Source organism: Cavia porcellus, unplaced genomic scaffold (assembly GCF_034190915.1).
Source record: "Cavia porcellus strain 051 isolate PalLab524CR breed Dunkin Hartley unplaced genomic scaffold, mCavPor4.1 scaffold_4, whole genome shotgun sequence".
Taxonomy (NCBI): Eukaryota; Metazoa; Chordata; class Mammalia; order Rodentia; family Caviidae; genus Cavia; species Cavia porcellus.
Genome location: NW_026947487.1, coordinates 9,490,864 through 9,509,784, shown reverse-complemented (window position 1 = coordinate 9,509,784; position 18,921 = coordinate 9,490,864). Strand labels below are relative to the sequence as shown.

Sequence of the window (18,921 nt, the reverse complement as noted above, 5' to 3'; positions counted from 1 at the left end):
GGATCCGCTAGGAATCCAGACCCTGCAGCCTTGCAAGGCTGAGCACATACACTTTTTCCTTTGGGGTCTGGTAATGTTACTCCACCCCTGGGAAGACATATAAATATATTACTGAAATTCTAGGAAGATATTAAAATAAGTATACTAATATCCCCCAGGAAGGTATAAAACAAGCACATAAATTATGAAAGAAATGAATAAGTCCATTGTTCTGAAGTTTTAGGATAGGTTGAAATGTGAGTATAATAATAAGCTTTGTAGTCATCACATTCCTGAACATTTTATATTTTAAGTGCTCAAAAAATCAGCCATAGTGAATTTATAATCATCTTTCAAATGACTTGAGGGAATTTAATCCAATTAAAGTCATTTTAAATTAATAAAATAACTTGTTAACATTATATAGATACATATATGTGAGTTAAACAATTTGAGCATTCAACAAAATACAATTTTCAATTCCTGATAAGAAATTTGAGAGACCTGGTCTATGAAGTCAAAATGAACCCAGAGGAAATGAGACACAACAACAAACCCTTTATTGTGCACTAGACTCTCTTAGGATTTAACTGAGTGTGACAATCAGGGGTCCTCTGCAGGAGCAGATCTTGGCACCACTGTCTTTAAAAATGCTCCTTGATCCGTTCCAATGTGCAGCCAGGAGCAAGGAACTACAAGAGAGAGGGAAGGCACCGCAGTTGGAGAAAGTCACATAAAACCTGCAAGGTGTCCAGAGGAGAGCGGGACTGCTGTGAGCTGGCGCAGCAGCCAGTGGCCCTCTGCAGTTAGGACCTGGGGGCAGTAGGTGCCTCCTGGAAGGCAAATAAAATAGTGCTCTTCCCTCTTCCCTCTTCCCTTCATGGTGATGCGGGCGCCCTTAACCTCCTCACTGCTGCAGAATAGACATTAGCAAGAGCAGTTCAGATGCCAGGTGTGTGCCGGGAGCAGAGAGGACCTGAATGGCTGCAGGGTGGGGAGAATCTCAGGGCCGTGTGTGGACGCTGCCAGTTGAGAATCTGGCAAGAACATGTGTGACTATCAGTTTCCCATAAAGCGTTCGCTTCCTCATTCCTCACCTCCTCTTCTCTCCCAGAGGTAACCCACTCCTCTCCTACAGTGTGGGGAGAGGCTGAATGGAGGCGAGGCTGGAGATGCAGCAGGTGTGTGGGTTCTGTGTTGTGCAGTGTCTTAATTCCTGAACTCCTCTCCCAAACTAGCCCCTAAGCAGTTCTAAAGGCTGATGTCACACAGGGACATTCTCTGCCTGTAGTGCAGTCATATTAGAAATAAGTTACAGAACAACTACTAGGAGACACTTCACCGTGGGTCCCTGGTGTTTCTGTACAGCTTCTGAGCAAAATTCCGGCCAGCTTTGGTTCTGATAGCCTTGGAAAATAAAGATAGTCTGTTCTTCCGGGGCACAGGGCTGGTGTACTTGCTCCAGTACAATGAAGAAGATAGATCCTCCTGGGAAAAACTGGTGGGCTAGCTCACAGCCCGTTATAAAAGACTCCATACGTTCGGGGTCCTAAAAACATGACTCAGACTCACCTACAGCACTCTCCTGCACCGACAGAGGCAGGCAAAAGGTAAGCTAGGAGCAAATGAAGTGATTAAGTCCTTTGTCTCTGTTCCAGGAATCTCGTCTTCTGCAAGCCTTTTTGAAAAAGTACCTGGCTACTTCATTAATTGGCAATAGGACAAAATCCACTGCTCTTCACAGTTTGTTTGCTTATTTTCTTACAGTACTGGAGATTGATGCCATAGCTTTTGCACTGACTACATCTCCAACCCTTCTTTATTTTTTTTAATTTTGAGATAGGGTCTCCCTAAGCTATTGAACTGCCAAGTCTAGCCTTAAACTCACAATCATCCTGCTTCAGCCTCCTAGAGTGCTAGGATTACAGGTGTTTGTCATTGTTCCTGGCATCACATCTTTGATAATAATTTTTTAAAATTCCAAAAGTCTAGGTATGGCTGTGGCGCCCCAGGGGGAAAACAACCAGAGACTCCTGAGATGGTTGGAACTTAAGGTGCTGGGAAACCAAACAACCAGCTCGCCCCCTGGTAAGCAGCTGTGGCTTGGCAAGCTGCAGCCACCTCAAGGGGAAAACCACCAGTATCTCCTGAGATCCACACCATGTTGGAACTTAGGGTACTGAGAAACCAAGCAACCAGCCTGCCTCCCTGTTAGGCGGTAGTGAGCCTACGGGGGCATGGGCTGAGAATCAAACATCCCATCCCCCCCCCGCCCCATTAGCAAATGGGAGCATCTCTTGGGAGGTTGACTGTATGCAATATAGCAAATATGGGGGTTTCCTTCTACCATCTCTTTGAAGGCAAATATTGTTATCACTGTTTTGCTTTGTTCTGATTAATTGTATTGCTCTATTCAGTATTCTGTTTTGATAAGTACTATAATGTTCTGTATTTCATTTTATTTTGCTATACCTGATTGAAAGAACAACTATTGTGAAGATAACGAGATATACTGTAGTACCTATTGCTGTTATCTCAGTAAGCTGCTGTGAAGTTCTGTGCCAATTTCACTGCACTGTCTCAGTTGGCTTTGTTCCATCTTCTTCTGTTGTATTTTACTACCTTCAAAACAATAAAAATTTTTTTTTAAAAGTCTAGGTATGAAGTGACATACAATGAGATATTCTTTAGATTAAATAAAGAGTCATGAAGACATCAGAGAAAGCACTTTACCTTAAAATTTATGGACACAGCTAAAGCAATATTTCGAGATAAATTTATAAATTTAAGCAAATGTATCTGAAATCAAGAAAGATTGAAAGTTAGTGTGAGCTACGTGTTTAATTTATGATGAAAGAAAAAAACTAGGGCAACTAAAAAATACAGAAAATAGGGCAGAAATCAAAGCAAAGAACAAGGAAAACAATAATACAGCATGTAAATTTAACAAATCTTCATGAAGGTCAACAAAACTAAAAGTTGGTTTATAAAAAGATAAAATCATCTTCTGGGAAGACTGTCCAAGGTAAGAGAAAAATATAAATAAAAGTGTAAAACAATAAGAGGGATTATGTCAGATGTGTAAGAAACTTTTAAAAATAAGAGAAGAATATTGTGAATAATTACATGTTAATGCCCTGGAAAGATTAGGTGGACTTTGTCCTTGACAGTGGCATTTAAGTGACTGAACAACAGGTACAGAACAAGCACTGCCGAAGCACACTGAAGCCCTGACCTACCAGGAAGGCTGCTGCCAGAGGGCACACTGCGTGCCCTGCTGAGGGACGAGGCACAGTGCTTGGCTGCAAAACAAGGGTCAGTGTGCCGAAAGACAGAAGTATCAAATAGACAAGCACACGCTGAGGACGTGCCGTGCTCCTCACACTCTCCCCTTTCCAAAATATTGCAGTCCAGAATGTTTCCAGGTGCAGCTTTTCTGGGATAAAAGTTGCAGAAACTCAATGGAATTGAATCAACTGGCTTTGTGGGTGTGAGCAGAAAATATTAATCATTAAAGTAATCCATGGTTCTCTACAATAGGCAGCATATCTGTGATATTCAAATTTTATGATGGAGGTATTAGCTAAAAAAAAATACAAACACATTCCAGGGAATGGGAAAGAACATAATAAAAAGCTAATCTTATTCCAGAAAATAGAAACAGAGAAAAATCTCCTCGAGCACATTTTAACATTTTATGAGGCCTTGAGTAAAACTGAGTAAGAAAAATACACACATATATGTGAATTTTTCTTCTTTTTTATCGATACCAGGGATATATATGTGAATATTTATACACCCCTATATACAAACATACATATATTTTTACATGCATAAACGAAATTCACCTCTTTATAAACAAATCATTTTATAAGAATAAAAATCTTCATAAATATTAATAAATGACTCTGAAAGAATAAGTATTAAAAATACATCCTGGAGGAGCCAAATATGCCAGCATTTGGAAGGCTGAGGCAAGAGGACCGCTATCAGTTTGTGGCCAGCCTGGGCTACATAGTGAGTTCAAGGTCATCCTGGATTATGTAGGGAGACCTTGTCTCAAAAATAAATAAATATAAGAAAAGCCTAAAATAGAAAATCATGGAATATGATTTTTTTTCCTACCCTAAACAATGAGAAAAACTGGAAAAATATGTAAAACTAGAAAAAATATTTTAGAGTAATACATAACAGTGAGATCAAGACTATGATTGGAAGGCAAAGAGAAGCAGATGAAAGGGTCCATGCATCCATGCAGGCTGCGGCTTCCTGGCTGGAGCTGCAGTGTGTACAGAACTGGGCAGGAGCCCCAAGCAAACACAGGTGTCTCCGAGTCCGGGAGTAGAGTGTGTTCAGGCAGTCAGCAGTAGCTGGAGGGGTGGGGTGGGGGCCAGGGAAGGGAAACACATCTCCATCCTTTGGTAGATGCTGAGCCGTGTAGACAGAATGAAATGCTTTAAGATGCTCGTGTGTGTGTGTGTGTGTGTGTGTGTGTGTGTGTGTGTGTGTGTATTCAGCCATCAATGTCTCTGGCTCTGCCTCCATGCATCAGCCAACCACAGATAGAAAATATTCAGGAAAAAAATCTGTGTCTGCACAGAACAGGTGCATCCTTTTTTTCTTGTCATTATTTCATTTAACAACTACTGACGTAGCAATTACGTATTTGACAGTATAAATAATGCAGGGATGACTTAACATACAGGACAGGACATGCATATGTTGAATGCATGTACTGTATCATTTTATGTCATAGGTTTACATAGCTTTGAAATTGGGTATTCATTAAAGATCCTGGGCTCTCTCTGCCCCATGCCTACCCAGTGAGTGCTGAGGGACACCTATATACATATATATATATATATACAAATACATATGTTATGTTTTGTGTCTGGATGCCCCCCTAAAGCCCCACGCAGTTGTGGGGGGGTGAGTTGTTTGGAGGCAGCTGGATCAAGAGTTTGTGATTGATTCATGGGCTAGTGCTGGGATTAGAGTGTGAGCACTACACCTGCCCTAGAATAGGTCACCTACATACAATATAAGGGACAGAAAGAGGCTTGCCCCACCCTCTGCTCTTGGTGCATTTGCTATTTTCTGCTTCCATGAACTGTTGCCCCTCTACCATACAACCCTGCCTTAGAGACAGCTGATTAAAGACTGAAACCTCTACAAACTGTGAACTAGCAAGCAGGCAGTCGTGAGTTCGATCCCTGGTACCGATAAAAAGGAAAAAGACAAAAAAAAAAAAAAAAAAAAAAACTGTGAACTAAATAAGCCTTTCCCCCTTTAATTTGTGGGTGTTGGGCATTTTGTCACAGCAATGAGAAAAGTCACTAAGACAGACTTTGGTGCCAGAGAAATGAAGCTGTTGCTGTGACTATATCTAACCATGTGGTTCAGAAGCATTTGGGACTGGCTTATGGGAAGAGTTTGGAAAGGTTTGGAGGTACTGGCTGAAGAAGTAGAGCTGGAACACCTAGCTGTACTATATGGGAGATTCTAGTAAGAGCTCAGAGGACCAGAAGACTGATAGAAATCCTGTGAGTAAAGACCAGGCTCAGGAGGTTTCTGCTGGGAAGGACTGCCTTGGCTGTTAGACTCCAGATGATGTGTGTTATGGCTTGGCAGAAAGTTTTTCTGCATTTTTCTCATGTCCAGAGACTTCACTTGAGGCTGAGATTAAGGGCAGCAGGCTAATTAATCTGGTGAAAGAAATTTCAAGGCTGTCTAATATTGAGGCAGTGGCTTGGCTACTGTTGGGAGTTTTTAGCCAGATTTACATCAAAAGCAAAGAGTCCAGCAGAAGTATTTAAAATGTTGTGAGTTTGGTCAGAAAGGAAGCTCTAGTGAAGCTATGGACTTCAAATATAGAGCAGAGGGGATCTTCATTGCTGAGAAGAAACAGGAGAACAGAAAGCATGACTAGAGGGGATCACAAGAAGCAGCACGACTCCACCCTTTGCAGCCTCAAAATTACAAAAGTGAAAGACTTTGCTTCGGAAAGAAAGCCCCAGTGCACCGTGTTCCAGAATGGCAGCAGCATGGTGAATTTGTTCTTCAGGATTGATTTCAGAGTGCTCAGCAATCCAGATACTCAACCCCTACAACCAAGAGAGATGGAAACTTCACTACTGCTCCAGCTGGCAGCAGACCTTGGCATAATCCACATGGCGCTGTTTTAGGTTTCGCAGATTGCAAGAGTGACAGAATCAGGAAGACTTCTACTTAGGGACCTGTAATTTTTAGCAATGATGAAGCTATCAGAACTTTGGCAACTCTTGCAGATGGACTAAATGCCTTTTGAATAAAGGAATGTACGTGAGTCTTTAGGGGTAGGAGTGGAATGTTTGTGTCTGGATGTCCCCCTGAAGCCTCATGCAGTCATGGCAGGTGGGTTTTTCAAAGGTGGCTGAACCTAAAGTTTGATATAGATTCATGTCCAATGCTGGGATTAAGGGTGTGAGTGCTAGACTCGCCCTACGGTGGGTAGCCTACATACAATATAAGCGATGGAAAGAGGCTTGTTCTCCCAGCTCCCCATTTTTCTCTGTCTCTCTCTCCCCTCTCCTTCCCTCTTGTTGCTTGTGCTGTTTTCTGCCAGAAATGGTTGCCCCTCTGTCATGTGCCACCCTGCCTGGAGCCAGCATCAGACTGAGACCTCTGCAAACTGTGAGCTAAATAAACCCTTCCTCCTTTTATTTTACACTGGGAATTGAACTCAGGACCTTGCATTTGCCAGGCAGGCGCTATGCCACTAAGCTATATTCCTGGCGCAAACCTTTCCTCCTTTAACTTGTGGGTATTGGGTATTTTGTCTCAGCAACAAGAAAAGTAAGACAGCATAGATATTTTTGCAATGTGCTCTGTGGTAAGAGAGCTCTTCTCTATAAAATCTGAATCAACTGCTATTTAAAACCATTATAACTAATAAGCCCTCAATGGCAAAAAAAACTTGCAAAAATATTTGACTAATTCAAAAGAAGTTAATAAAACAAGAAAAGGCCCAAAAATAATAAATGAGGTAAAGGGAAATCAAACAGGAAAGTGGAACCATGTAACTAATGGCATTAGATGGACAGAAAATAGTGCAAACACCAGATTAAAAAGGCAGAAATTGTTACATTGGAAAAAACAACATCTAACGTTATGCTACCTAAAAGCAATCCACTTCGAATGTAGACATACTATAGATCAAGAACAAAAGAAAGGGAAAAGTACATCAAGAAAATACTGCTCAAAATAAAGTTAAGGTAGATCTTCTAATACCAGACAAAGTAGATTTCAGAACAGATAATATTGGCAAGGACAAAAGGGAGCGTTTCATAATTTTAAAAGACATAATAGTTCTTGGCATTGGTATAAAGAACAGTTGATCAAAATGTATAAGGTGAAATCAAATTGACCAGAAAAGAGACATTGGCAGATTTACACTTAAGTGAAAGTTTCTCAAGTCCTACAATAATTGATAGAACAAGTCAAAACTTATAGTCCAGAAGACTTGAGAAACATAATAAACATCATAAATCAAACCATTTATATATTAGCATCTATGGAGAGCTCCACCCAATTACATAATACACATTCTTTTCAAGTTTACAGGGAATATGTATCGATAGACAATACTTTCTGATACTAAAAAAGTTTTCTTAAATTGAAAACAATTCAACTCACTCAAAGTATATTCTGTGACTACTAAAATAATGCTTAGAAGAAAAATAGAGAGGTCTCAAATTAATAGCTTTACTTTTCACCTTAAGTGGAAAAAAGAGGGATAAATTAAAAACTTCAGAATTAATGGAAAACAAAACTTTTTTTAATCATAAAATTGACAAATTACTAGTCAGACTGAGACAGAAAGGAGACACAATTTAGCAATGTCAAGCAGCAGAGGGAGGCATAATGACAGTTTCTACAGACATTAGCAAGGATAAGAAGGACATAGTGTGAACAGTTCTACACACATAAATTCAACAACCTAAATGAAATGAACCAATTGATTAGAATATGTGACTACCAAAGCTCACTGAAGAAGAAATAGCTTAACCAAATATATCCTGTACCCAGTAAAATAACTGGACTTTTCCTTACAATCCTTATGACAAAGAGAAACCTCAGGATTAACTGGCACTAGTAAGTTCTATCAAATTTTTAAGAAAGAAATAATACTAACTCCACACAAATTCTTCCAGAAAATTGAAGAGAAAATACTTTCCCACTCATTCTCAAGTCTAACATGGCTCTGATACCAAAACCAAGAACATTATAAGCAAGAAAATTTCAGCCCCCGAAAATCCTTTACAAAATTAGGCACAGAAATTCTGCACAGTATTTCAGTGAATCAAATCCAAAGATTTGACCACGTTCGTTTCATCCCTGAGTATAAGGTTAGAGTAACTTTTGAAAACTCAGTCAACCTAACTCACCCCACTAGGGATGAGAGAAAAAAACCAGATGAGCCTCTGTGCAGACCCAAAAAAGTCTGGGTCTGCCATTCTCAGCCTCCCCGGAGGCCCACATACAGGCAGGCACGTGGCAGGGGAAGGGATCTACACAGCCGTGCAAGTGACAATGAGCCCAAGTCACTTCCTCCAAGACATCCAGGTCCCTTCTGGGTTCCTGCCCCTGGACTGGCCACACCATCAGTAAGTGTGACAGGGTTAGCAGCTGATGGACACTCAGGAGACCTGCTCCATGTGCTGCTGGCCCAGCCACAATTATCTCCCACCTCACCTCACTTTAGGATAAACTGATGCTTGACTCATCGCTCAGGCTGAGCTAATAGGATTTCTGATGGCCAGCTACTTCTCCCCACCTCCCTCGTGACTAGGACTGACACCCCCATCCGCCATCAAGATACCCCTTACTCCCTCCTGATGGCCGAGTCTTCATTTCAGGGCTTTTCTCTGGTGGGTAAATAGTGTTTACCATTCCGCCCACCCCACCCTTTTCATTCTGTTCAATCTGTGCCATCCTGGATGGATTACAAAAGGGAATTTATGTTTCATTTAGATAGTCTTAACTAGTGCCAGTAGCTTCCTCCTTGGACTCTCAAATCACTTGTAATTTTCCTCAGAATAATGGCCATACTTTAATATTTTCACCACGTTCTCTAACTAAAGTTTATTGTTAACATAGTTTCTTCAAAGAGAAGAGGGAGCCTGCTGGCAAGATTGTGGAAGAGGCCTGCTGTTTTGCATTAGAAACCTTAGATGTACCATTTGACTTTGTAAATTGCATGCATGTCATTCTTGGGAGAAAATGAAGCTAAATCGAAAAGCAAAGGAAAAGACCTAGTATGCTTGCTGCCCCTCCTGCTCCAGGCCAGAAGCCAGCATCCCTGATCCACGGTGCTGTCCCTGACCAACCCCCTCGGGACAGTTCTGCAGGTGGGCACTGCCACTCAGAGCTATGCACGACCAAGTTTCCTTTCCTGGTCTTATCTATGGGTTCTGCAAACAGGCTTCCATCTTGCTTTTCTGGCTATGAACATCTTGCAGATGATTCCGGATTTCAGCCCACCAGCTTTCTGCATCACAGCCTCAGGTGTACACAACTCCCAAATAAGACGCACCTCACCGCCAAGGAAACTTCTGCAGCCACGCTGGGTCTCTGCTCCTTAGGGGAGGGAGGTCACACAGTCGCAGGACACAAGAGGACACTCATTTCAAAAACTGCCACAGGCCAGACCTGGAGAAACACTTCGGGAACAGTGGTGCTGCTGACGGCTTTGGTGATCTTCAGTCCTCTCTGTTGAAGGAAGGGACCGCCATGATTTCTTCCCTAAGAGGGTCACCACATCTCACAGCGGTGGGTACTCTGGCTTGGCAGGCTTTGACCAGGTAGCAATGTTGCATTATACTGTATCCAGTGGTAGGTGTGGCACAGGACGTAAGAACAGCAGGGCTGGTACCTCCGCACCCTCCTGTCAGGGAGAACACTGGCACCTTTTAAATCCTTCCCTTGCAGAGCAGTCTCAGCAACAGAGCAATCATTCATGTCAACACAAATAGGCCTCATAAAGTTCAAAATCAAAGTCCCTCTGACAGTTTTCTCACCCATAAAACAAGGAGGCTAGACCAGATAATCTCCACAGGGCTCCCCCTCTCTCATATCCTGTGCCTTTACGACTTCAGTCAACAGTGTAAAACAAGAGTGGGAAGTAAAACCTTTCCCCTACAACAGTGCACAGTTACCAGAAAGTCAACAGGCGTTTCCAAAAAGAGAGGAGATTTGAAAGGGAAGAAGCCCAAGTGAATTCTGATTCATGGACAGAACGAGAGCGTGCTTGTAAAATGTCTCACCACCTGTGCGCCTTCCAGCTAGCCCTGGGTAGTTTGCAGACTGGGTGATAGCTGGCTTTGATAAGAGTCTTTCTTGGTTAATGGATTGTCATGTTTGCCAAAGGTTGGAAGAAAACGGAGCCAGGAGCTAAAGGCCGGAAGTGCCCACACCTACCTTACATATCCAGGCTCTGGGTGTTGGCATTTTCTACTACTTTGTAAGACAGTGTAACTTTAACTCGACTTCTCTGTCTTCTGTCACTGTGAAATACCACCTGTCCATGGCGATGGAATCTGTGCGTGTGTGTGTGCGTGCACACACACACATGTGCACGCATGTTGCTGAGAATTGAACCCAGGTCCTTGCACATGCTAGGCAAGCCTCTGCACGGAGCTACACCCTGGACCCCAAAACTTGTTAGAACAGGATGCAGCAGGCCTTGCCCACCAAAGGAGGAGGTTCAGAACTCAACCTGTACACCTTGTAACCGCCAGGAAAACTTCCTTATTCCTGGAAGATGAAACATTCCCTAAATCCAGTCACATGTCTTCTCGTGGATGAAGTAGTAACTGTAAAAATTCAGCTGGAAAAGCCATAGGCAAGAAACACATTTTTGGAAAAGTTTGCCTGCAGTTTGGCATAGCATTTGGGCCTTATGCTATGGGAGACCATGACACTCAGATGGGAACGGAAGCCAACAGGATGGGCGAGGCAGCTCTGAGACAGCAAGTGTGCGCAGGGGAAGAGGCCCTGAGCGGGGCCGGGAGGCTGGGGTCTGCACCCGCGGCAGCTTTTCCCCCTTCACAGGCCTCTGCCAGCTCCGTTGTGGCTGGAGAAGCTGCCTTTTCTCCTTTACCTGTTGAGCCACCCATCCTCCCCCTTAGCACCAGTCACTCATTGAGAACGCGCTGATCCCACATCTACTGTGCACTAACGACTCGTGTTAGTCGCTGAGTTCCCCCAGATGGACAGGACGCAGTTCCTGCCGTGGGGATCACGTGCTGGGCTGGGCAGTGGGTGATGCAGCGGGCAGGTCCCATCAGCTTGGCGTGTGCCATGGCCTGGTGAGCACAGGATGTGGTCTCGGTGGAGGGGTAGCTAAGCTCACTTCCGCCTTATGGTGCTGATTGGTGCAGTTTCTGGATGAGTGGAGAGGGGAAGCGAAGAAGAGCGTTTATGATGGCTCAGGGGGAGGAGGAGCCCGTGGGCCTCCGGCAGCCCAGCTGGTGAGCTGACCACACACATGCCATCTCTGCACGGCTCCGGTGAACAGCCCCCCACTTGAGCTGGCTGCATGAAATGACTCCATGTGCTGTGACTGTCTTTAACCCCGTGTGGCTTTATTTAATAAGATGTCCCCCCTTCAGAAGGAACTGAGAGGTTCTGCACCTGAGGAAATGATACAACCACGGAGGAGGCTGGTTGCTCAGTGCAGGGACAGAAGGGAACAGACCCTCGGAGAATCCGGCAGCCACCATGGTATCCCGAGGGCAGAAACACAGCAGGGAAGGGAAGCTGTGTGGGTGGAGCGCCTGGAGAAATGCAACAGACAGGTGCCCTCATCCTTCTCATGGGGACCCGGAAGAGGTCGGTGTGATCAAGCCTGCTTCACAAAGCGGGAAACAGAGACTTGGTGTGTGGAAGCCACGTCCCTCAAACGGGGCTGCCAGGACTGCCATAGTTTTGCTGATGGAGCAGAGGCTGGATGACATGGTCACAACACTGAGAAAGCAGCACCATGTGTGGAGCGCCTGGTAACAGCCAGACAGCACAGGTGGAAAGGCCTGGTGGCCTGTTGGAGCAGGGGCACAGGCAGTGGTGTAGATCTCAGCAGACAGCTGTGTTTCATTTACTCTCTGTATTCAATAACAGATGCTGTTGGGGCACAATCACAAAAACCAGCAAGCAAGCCAACAACGACAAGAAGCCACACCCTCATAGGAAGAGAGCCCCAAACATGGTCCATAAGTTTACTCTATGAAAGGTTCATTGGTGAGAGTGCTAGGACAGAAATAAAGGAAAGAGGGGAAAACAAAATGTTGGTTGCAGTTTTGGATGGAGAAACTAACAAAATGGCACTTGAGTAAAGACCTGAAGAGCCATGGGACCCCCGAGAAACAAGCATTTCAGAGGGAACAGCAAGACAAGGGTGGAATCTTGGTGGGCTTGAGACCCAGCACCAAGCCTATACAGCTGCGGGGGGCGAGTCTGCAGCTAGGGGAGAGAGGAGTTTTAACAAGCGCCACACCCCAGGAGGCCCCAGGGCCAAGGGAAGACCCCAGTTACTCCTCTATGCAGGATGGCGTGTCTCCCCAGTCCTGACATCACCTTCACTTTGTTCTAAACGCACTGATCTAATTCCTATGTCATGAATCCATGGTCTATAGGGTGAGGGCAGTGTGGAGGGGGTGAGGGAGAAGCACGAAGCTACCTGTATGACCCAGGTGGGTGATGATGGGCCGTGGACAGGTGGAGAGGAAGAGCCAGATCTCCATGGGCTTGGGAAGCTGAACCAACAGGATTTGCTGACAATTGGGTGAGCAAGAGAAATCAGGACCTCTGGATTTGGGACTGAAGCACCCATAACACCTTTAGCTGATGTGGAGAGAGGAGGAGATGAGTGGGGTTAGGAAGGAATACCAGGCTTATTCTGCTCAACCTGGGGCAGAGCTATAGGAAGAAAATGAAGACAGGAGAATCCCACAAACCTGGGGGAGGGAAAATTACCCAGGGTCACAGAAAACGGAGACCACGTGCATGGAAGGAAGGTCGTGGGATTTGGCAAAGACATGGTCCTGCAATCCCCAGGCAGGCACATGGTGCAGCTTGGCCTGGGCACTGCACCCCACACTTCTGCTCAATGACACGCTGGCCGGTTTCTTCTTCCTCTCTCCCTCTCTAGATCTTGGCAGACCAGTCTACTTTTCCACTGCAGACTTCAAAGCCCATTTAATTTAACAGCCTCTCCAGGGACTCTCTTGGAAACTAGTGGGAGAGTGCCCTGTCCCAGTATAGTACTTTTTATGCTCATTTTTATGGGACATTTATTTTTCCTGCTAAAAATATCCCAGGCCCCTCTGGAGGTAGAGGAAGAGGCAAGGTGGGAGCTGTGCAGGGGAAAAATGAGTTCCAGCGCCTCATGTATTTGCTCAGTGGACTGGGAATGCTCAACTTGCTGCGTGCGGGCTTGAGCACTGGCACTCCAAGGCCATTTCTGGATGTACTCACTAACAAATTCCAGCCCAGCCCTTCCTGTACAGTGAGAAGAAAGCCAGCATCCCCACCCACTCCTCGTAGGAACTCCCTCCCAATCACCTGGCCGGGTGCCATTCCAGTAGATGGCACGAAACTCAGTTCATGAGGCACAGAGTCCCAACATCTGTTTCTGTGGGTCTTCGTGATGTCATTCATCCTGAAACACCCCCAGCCCCCCGCACAGACAGCCCAGATTCTAAATTTAGAGGAAAAAAATATCAGAGGGAGAATTCCCACGGGGGTGATATTATGGATATGAAAGAGGCACCCAAAGCTGGCTTCCATGAATGGGCCTATTGAAGTACCCCTAAACTCTGTTCTTTGCAAAAAGAAAAGACAAATAAACCAGGCGAAGTCATTACTATGTGAAACGGGGCTGAAAATTTCATGAAGATTTTCATGGTTCCCAGAGCAACTGAGTCATGACCATCGCATAGATCCGAAGCTGACTTCTGGGTGGTAAGGGTCACATATCACAGGACATTTGAGTAACTGCCTAAAGAAAATCTCACTTAACCCAGCCTGAGAGAGGAGGACAGCTGTTTCTGAAAGGCAAAAGCAAGCCAATAAGGACCCGTCTGTAGGTGGAGCTGGAAGTGGAGGAAGGAGAGAGCTGGGAGCAGAGGGAAGTGCCCTGAAACTGTTCTCTGGGGTGAATGGTGTGACTCCTCCAGATTTGGGGACCAGCAGTTGGGAACCATGCTGGCGAGGTCTGGGCTGGACAAGGATGACAAAGGGACCATTTGTGGGTAACAGTCTGAGGCAGGCACACTGCATTAGTTCAGGCCAGTGAAGGGCTGAAGACGGTGGCAGAAGAAGGGGTGGGTAGGGTTGTACTGCTTTGCCAACTCAGTGCCCTAGAGTCTTAACAGAAATCGCACTTGGAATCCCCCTAGTGGAAAAAAGAATACTTTCATATCACATTGGGAGGAGTGCTTTATCCTCAGGCTTCAAGATGGTAGCCAAGGATTTGGTAATACTTGAGCCTGAGCTCATGAATGAGAGCTTTATCCGTTCCGTACAGATGACAGGGTTTTAATTGTATACATCTGTGCAGAGAAGAGTTAGCCCGGCCGCCCGAGCCTGCTGGGCTCAGGAAGTTCTGTTTGCACAGTTGGCCTTGGCTGGCATGTGGAAACTTGGCCAGCAGACAGTTCCCCATATTGATACCAAGCTGTCAAAAAGAATGAGGCTCAATCACCGTGTCTATGCTGCAAGACCCTGCGGTGTATGTGGAACACCTTTGCTGCTGGCCATCTGGAATTCTGGGCCCCCTGAGGTAGAGGGTGCTGTGTGACCATCTCCCAAGGTAGCCCTGGCACTGAGTCATTACCGCACTTCCCTGCTAGGAGCACTTGGCACACGCAGTTAGCACCCCTTGCCGGAGGAATGCGCACCTCTCCTCCCCCTCCCCCCCCCCCCCCCCCCGCTGGGAGAGGACTCTCGCGAGGTTGCCTTCCTTCCGTTTCTCTGGATTTCTCTCTACCTGACTTTTTCCTTAGCTGAGTTTTCTTTTGCCACAATTTATCTTAGTGTTGATTCTGATTTTGTGCTGGGCAAATCACTGAAACTAGGAGACCTTGGGGGCTCCTGGCACAACCAAATCACGCACACTGTAGAGTGGGATTAGCACTACCGTCCACATCACTCTTCCCATAGCTGGTAAAATAAGTCTCTAACCAGGAGGGTTTCGGGCAGTGCTGGGTCTTGCACATGCTGGATGAGTTCCCTACCACAGAGCTACACCCCCAGGCTGGATCTAGCCAGAGACTTCACAGGTGTTGGTGTTTTATCTCCTGAGCAGAAAGGTGACAGGATAGATGTGACAAGTTGAGGTCCACAGGTACCCTTCAGGGCACAGCAGGGCAGAGATAGATTTTCCAGAGGGTGCTTTCTGTGGAGGGAGCTCTTGGTAGGTGCCTAGCTGACCTACCTCAACCTGGGTTCCACACATTCTTTTTGCCCACATGCACTTAATAGTAATATCATCAATTAATGACTGGGTATGAGCCCCTGTAAAGTAAGCTGCATAACCTGATGTATTCATTTTGCTCTCAAAGAGCAACTTGATTCAGGATTGCGGGGTAGCTCCTCACTTATGATCCCCCTCACCTGGCAGGCAGAATTGCTTGGAAGCGTGCTGTCCTTTCTGGACCATCCCCCAGAGCAAAGCAAGCGTTTAGTTTGTGTATTCTGCCCAGGGTTTTAGAAAGCAACTTTCCATGCATTCAATCTTGTGTTCCCAGGCAGCCACGAAGATGCAGAGGCTTCCTGGCAGGCTGGGTCAGTTTCTCCAGCCCCAGCCGCTTCTGCTCACGTGGCAGACATTGCCGCGGAGATGAGAGGATGGTGCAGGAGTCAGGCCAAGAGGACGTCTCGGAAGTCTGGAAGGTTTGGATCACTCACAGACCTGTGACACTAAGGGCTCATTTTCTTTGAACCCTCCCCGTCCAGGCTGGATCCTTAGCCCTTATTAGCACATCCTTGGGAGAAAGCAGTTCGTGGGTCTGACAGCCCCCACAGAAGCCCAGGGAGTGTGGGACTCCTGTGTGTAGCAGTGAGGACTGAGAGGCAGAGCATCCTGGTGACCCCAGCACTCAAGGGAGTGACAAGAAGAGGGAAGAGAGAACCTGTGGAGGAGAAAGGGGCAAGCATGTGACACCCCGAGTGCTTTTCAAAACAAAGTGTGGCGTCCCCACCCCACTGAGCAGTGCAATAGGATTGAGGGGCCACTCAGGATTGCCCTTCCAGTGTCGCCCTTCCTAGGTTGTTGTAAGTGACTTCAAGTCCAAAGTTTAAAAAAAACACACACACATTCATATGTTCTTTACCTCCACGTATTGACAAGAGGCTGATGTAGGACTTTGGGGGAAAGCTATCTTTCATTCTTCCAATATTATGAGGTTAGTTTTAAAAATCCTATAATCACCAATTCAGGAAGTGCTGTGTGACCACCAGAACACACCAGAACTTCAGACACCCAAAAAGGAAATATGTCCTCACTGCTAACTTCAGACTGCTGTATCAGAGGTCTCTGGAGTCTGGGTGCCACGTGTCAGGGAAGAGCCTGTAAGAAAACCTGGTGTGCAGAGGACCCCTTGACTATCCAGGGAATCTGCGCTCCATCTCTTGTGCTGGTGAGCTCCAACCCCTCTATGTTTGCACTGACACATGCTGGACCTCTCTTGCTGCCAGGAGTCTATGAACTAACCCAGTACAGTGAGCTGAGAAGATGCCACGTGATGGGCAGAAGAGGCCAAGTCAAGAACCAACCCCAGCTCTCGTGGTGCAGATTCCCCATCACATGTTTCCCAGCTACAACCAGATTTTCTCAAAGACTCCCAGTGCCGACCTTGGAGGATGCATTTTCTCCCAGACTGATGGTTTTGTCTCTCGTCTGCAAAGATCTCTTAAAGAGATCCTCAACAAACAATTTGAGCTTCTCATAACTCAAGTCAAGCCAACATATACTGAAGGCTACAAAGTCAGGATGGAATGTTGTCTCTGACCTCATGTCCCCTGTCTTCACTCTCCTGGGGTTGGCTGTGACCCCAAATCATTGCTTGGCAGGCAACATAAAATCTCCAGCCCCAGCTGAGCCATTTAATAGGAGCTTAAGTTGAATGTTTAGAAGTTTTCTGGAGAAGAGAAGCCATTTCCCTAAGCATCCAGGAATATTTCATGCAACTATATTTCAAACTTTGCACTTCCTCTTGTTGCAAAGGATGAGCCATTGCTGTCTCATCCCGGGGCAAGCCGTCACCTGTATTTTGGGTCTTGTTCCTCGTTCCTGTTGAAGGATTCAGCGTCTTTCAGGACATCATCAAATTTTCCATTTCTGGTAGTTCAACCCACTGGCATCCGAACATGTGGTAACATCCCTTATTAAAAGAGTAAGAATTTAATCATCTTTCCCCTTCCACTTGCTTCCTTCTCCATCAATTTATTTCACTCTCTTTAAAGCAAAACCCCCTTGTCTATTCTTTCTCTGACTCATATCAGTTGGGCTTTGGTCTCTACCATAAAACTACAACCTCAATTCTTGGGGACACCGACAATGGTCATCTCAGTCCACTGGTCACTTCTTACCTGTGTCTCTTGAGCTATTCTTTCCAGAACTTTGCAAGAAATACTTTTTAAATGCAAATAGAATCATGTCAGTCTCATTCAAAACTTAGAATGAAATTCAGCTGGCCAAGGTGGGCCCTAACCCTATCCCCTTCTCTCACTATTCTCATGACCCTGGTCACTAACTTTATCCTTACACTCCTGGAGTTTCCATGGTTCCTGTACCTGCTACCTAGAATGCCGACCCCTGGATCTTTGCATCTTCACTCTCTCTTCTGTTCATGTACTTCTTGCTATTCAAAAGTAAGATGCTTATTAATTTATGCAGTTGTTTATTGTCTCTAAGATGACAGGATCTAAATTTCATGTCAAGAATTCAGTCTAGTTCACAAACGTATCACTGGTTCCTGAAACAGAGCCTGGCATATGAAAGAGATTTTATAAATATCTGCTTCAGTGAGAAATAAGGACAGCTGGAATTTATTGAGCATTTACTATGTGTCAGACACAGTGATCAGAGCACCCTCTCACTGAATTCTCCCTATGAGAAATTTGTTACTCTTTTACCTGCTTTTATAGAGGAGGAAACTTCAGCATGAAAAGAAGAACCGTGTCTAAGGCAGCACAGCTACCACGAGGTAGTGCTGGACCTTGGACCCAGCTTGGTCTCCCTCCAAATCCCCGGCTCCTGGCCTCGCATTTGTGCTGCCCCAGTGACAGCCACTTCTCAGTTGGAGTCCCAGGGACAGTTTTCAGATTCTCTGTTTAAAATTCTGCACGTGGCTACCACAAATGTTCTTTCCATTGTCGAGCAGCGCTGGAAAAAGCCACCGTGGCTTAGGAAGAGCCGCGAGCCCGCTCGGCCTGCAGGGTGGAGCACAGCTGGGTGTGGGGTGTAGGCCGCTGCATGAGGGGCAGCCAGCGAGAAGGGAGTGAGCAAGGAGCCCTGGGCAGCGCTGGAACACGGGGGCGCTCTACCCCTGCAGGCTGGCGGCTCTGATTCCCCTGGCTGGGCTCCGATGTGGGGCAAATTCCACACGTTTTCTCTGGCTGCCTTCTTTCTCGCCTACTTTGCCAGAGGGCGGGGCCCTCTTTAGGGGATGCTCCGCCCCACCCCGCCCTAGAGGTTGCCTAGCGACAGTTCTCCCGCCCCAGCTGCTGTCAGTTAACGCTGTAGGAGGGGCCGGAGCTGGAGGTTTGAGACCTCTCGCACCGCGTTCAGCAGGCAAGGCTGAGGCACATCCCACTCCTGACACCTCTGTTGTGTTAATCTGGCCTGCCAGTATGAGGCATTCATAGACTCCTGGAGGGGGATTAGGTTGCAAGGGCACTAAC

The 18,921-nt window shown here is 46.0% G+C and overlaps 2 long non-coding RNA genes across 2 annotated transcripts; both read right to left on the bottom strand.

The window, feature by feature from the left end:
- Positions 1–517: 517 nt before the first annotated feature.
- LOC134475654 (uncharacterized) lies at positions 518–10,449 on the bottom strand. Its single transcript, XR_010046826.1, has 3 exons — positions 9,554–10,449; positions 2,501–2,601; positions 518–671 (listed from the first exon to the last, which is right to left on the bottom strand). It is a non-coding gene; the product is annotated as an uncharacterized LOC134475654 (long non-coding RNA).
- A 6,658-nt stretch (positions 10,450–17,107) lies between these two features.
- On the bottom strand, positions 17,108–18,643 carry LOC134475562 (uncharacterized). The gene is made up of 2 exons (XR_010046730.1): positions 18,154–18,643; positions 17,108–17,399 (listed from the first exon to the last, which is right to left on the bottom strand). It is a non-coding gene; the product is annotated as an uncharacterized LOC134475562 (long non-coding RNA).
- Between the last annotated feature and the right edge of the window lie 278 nt (positions 18,644–18,921).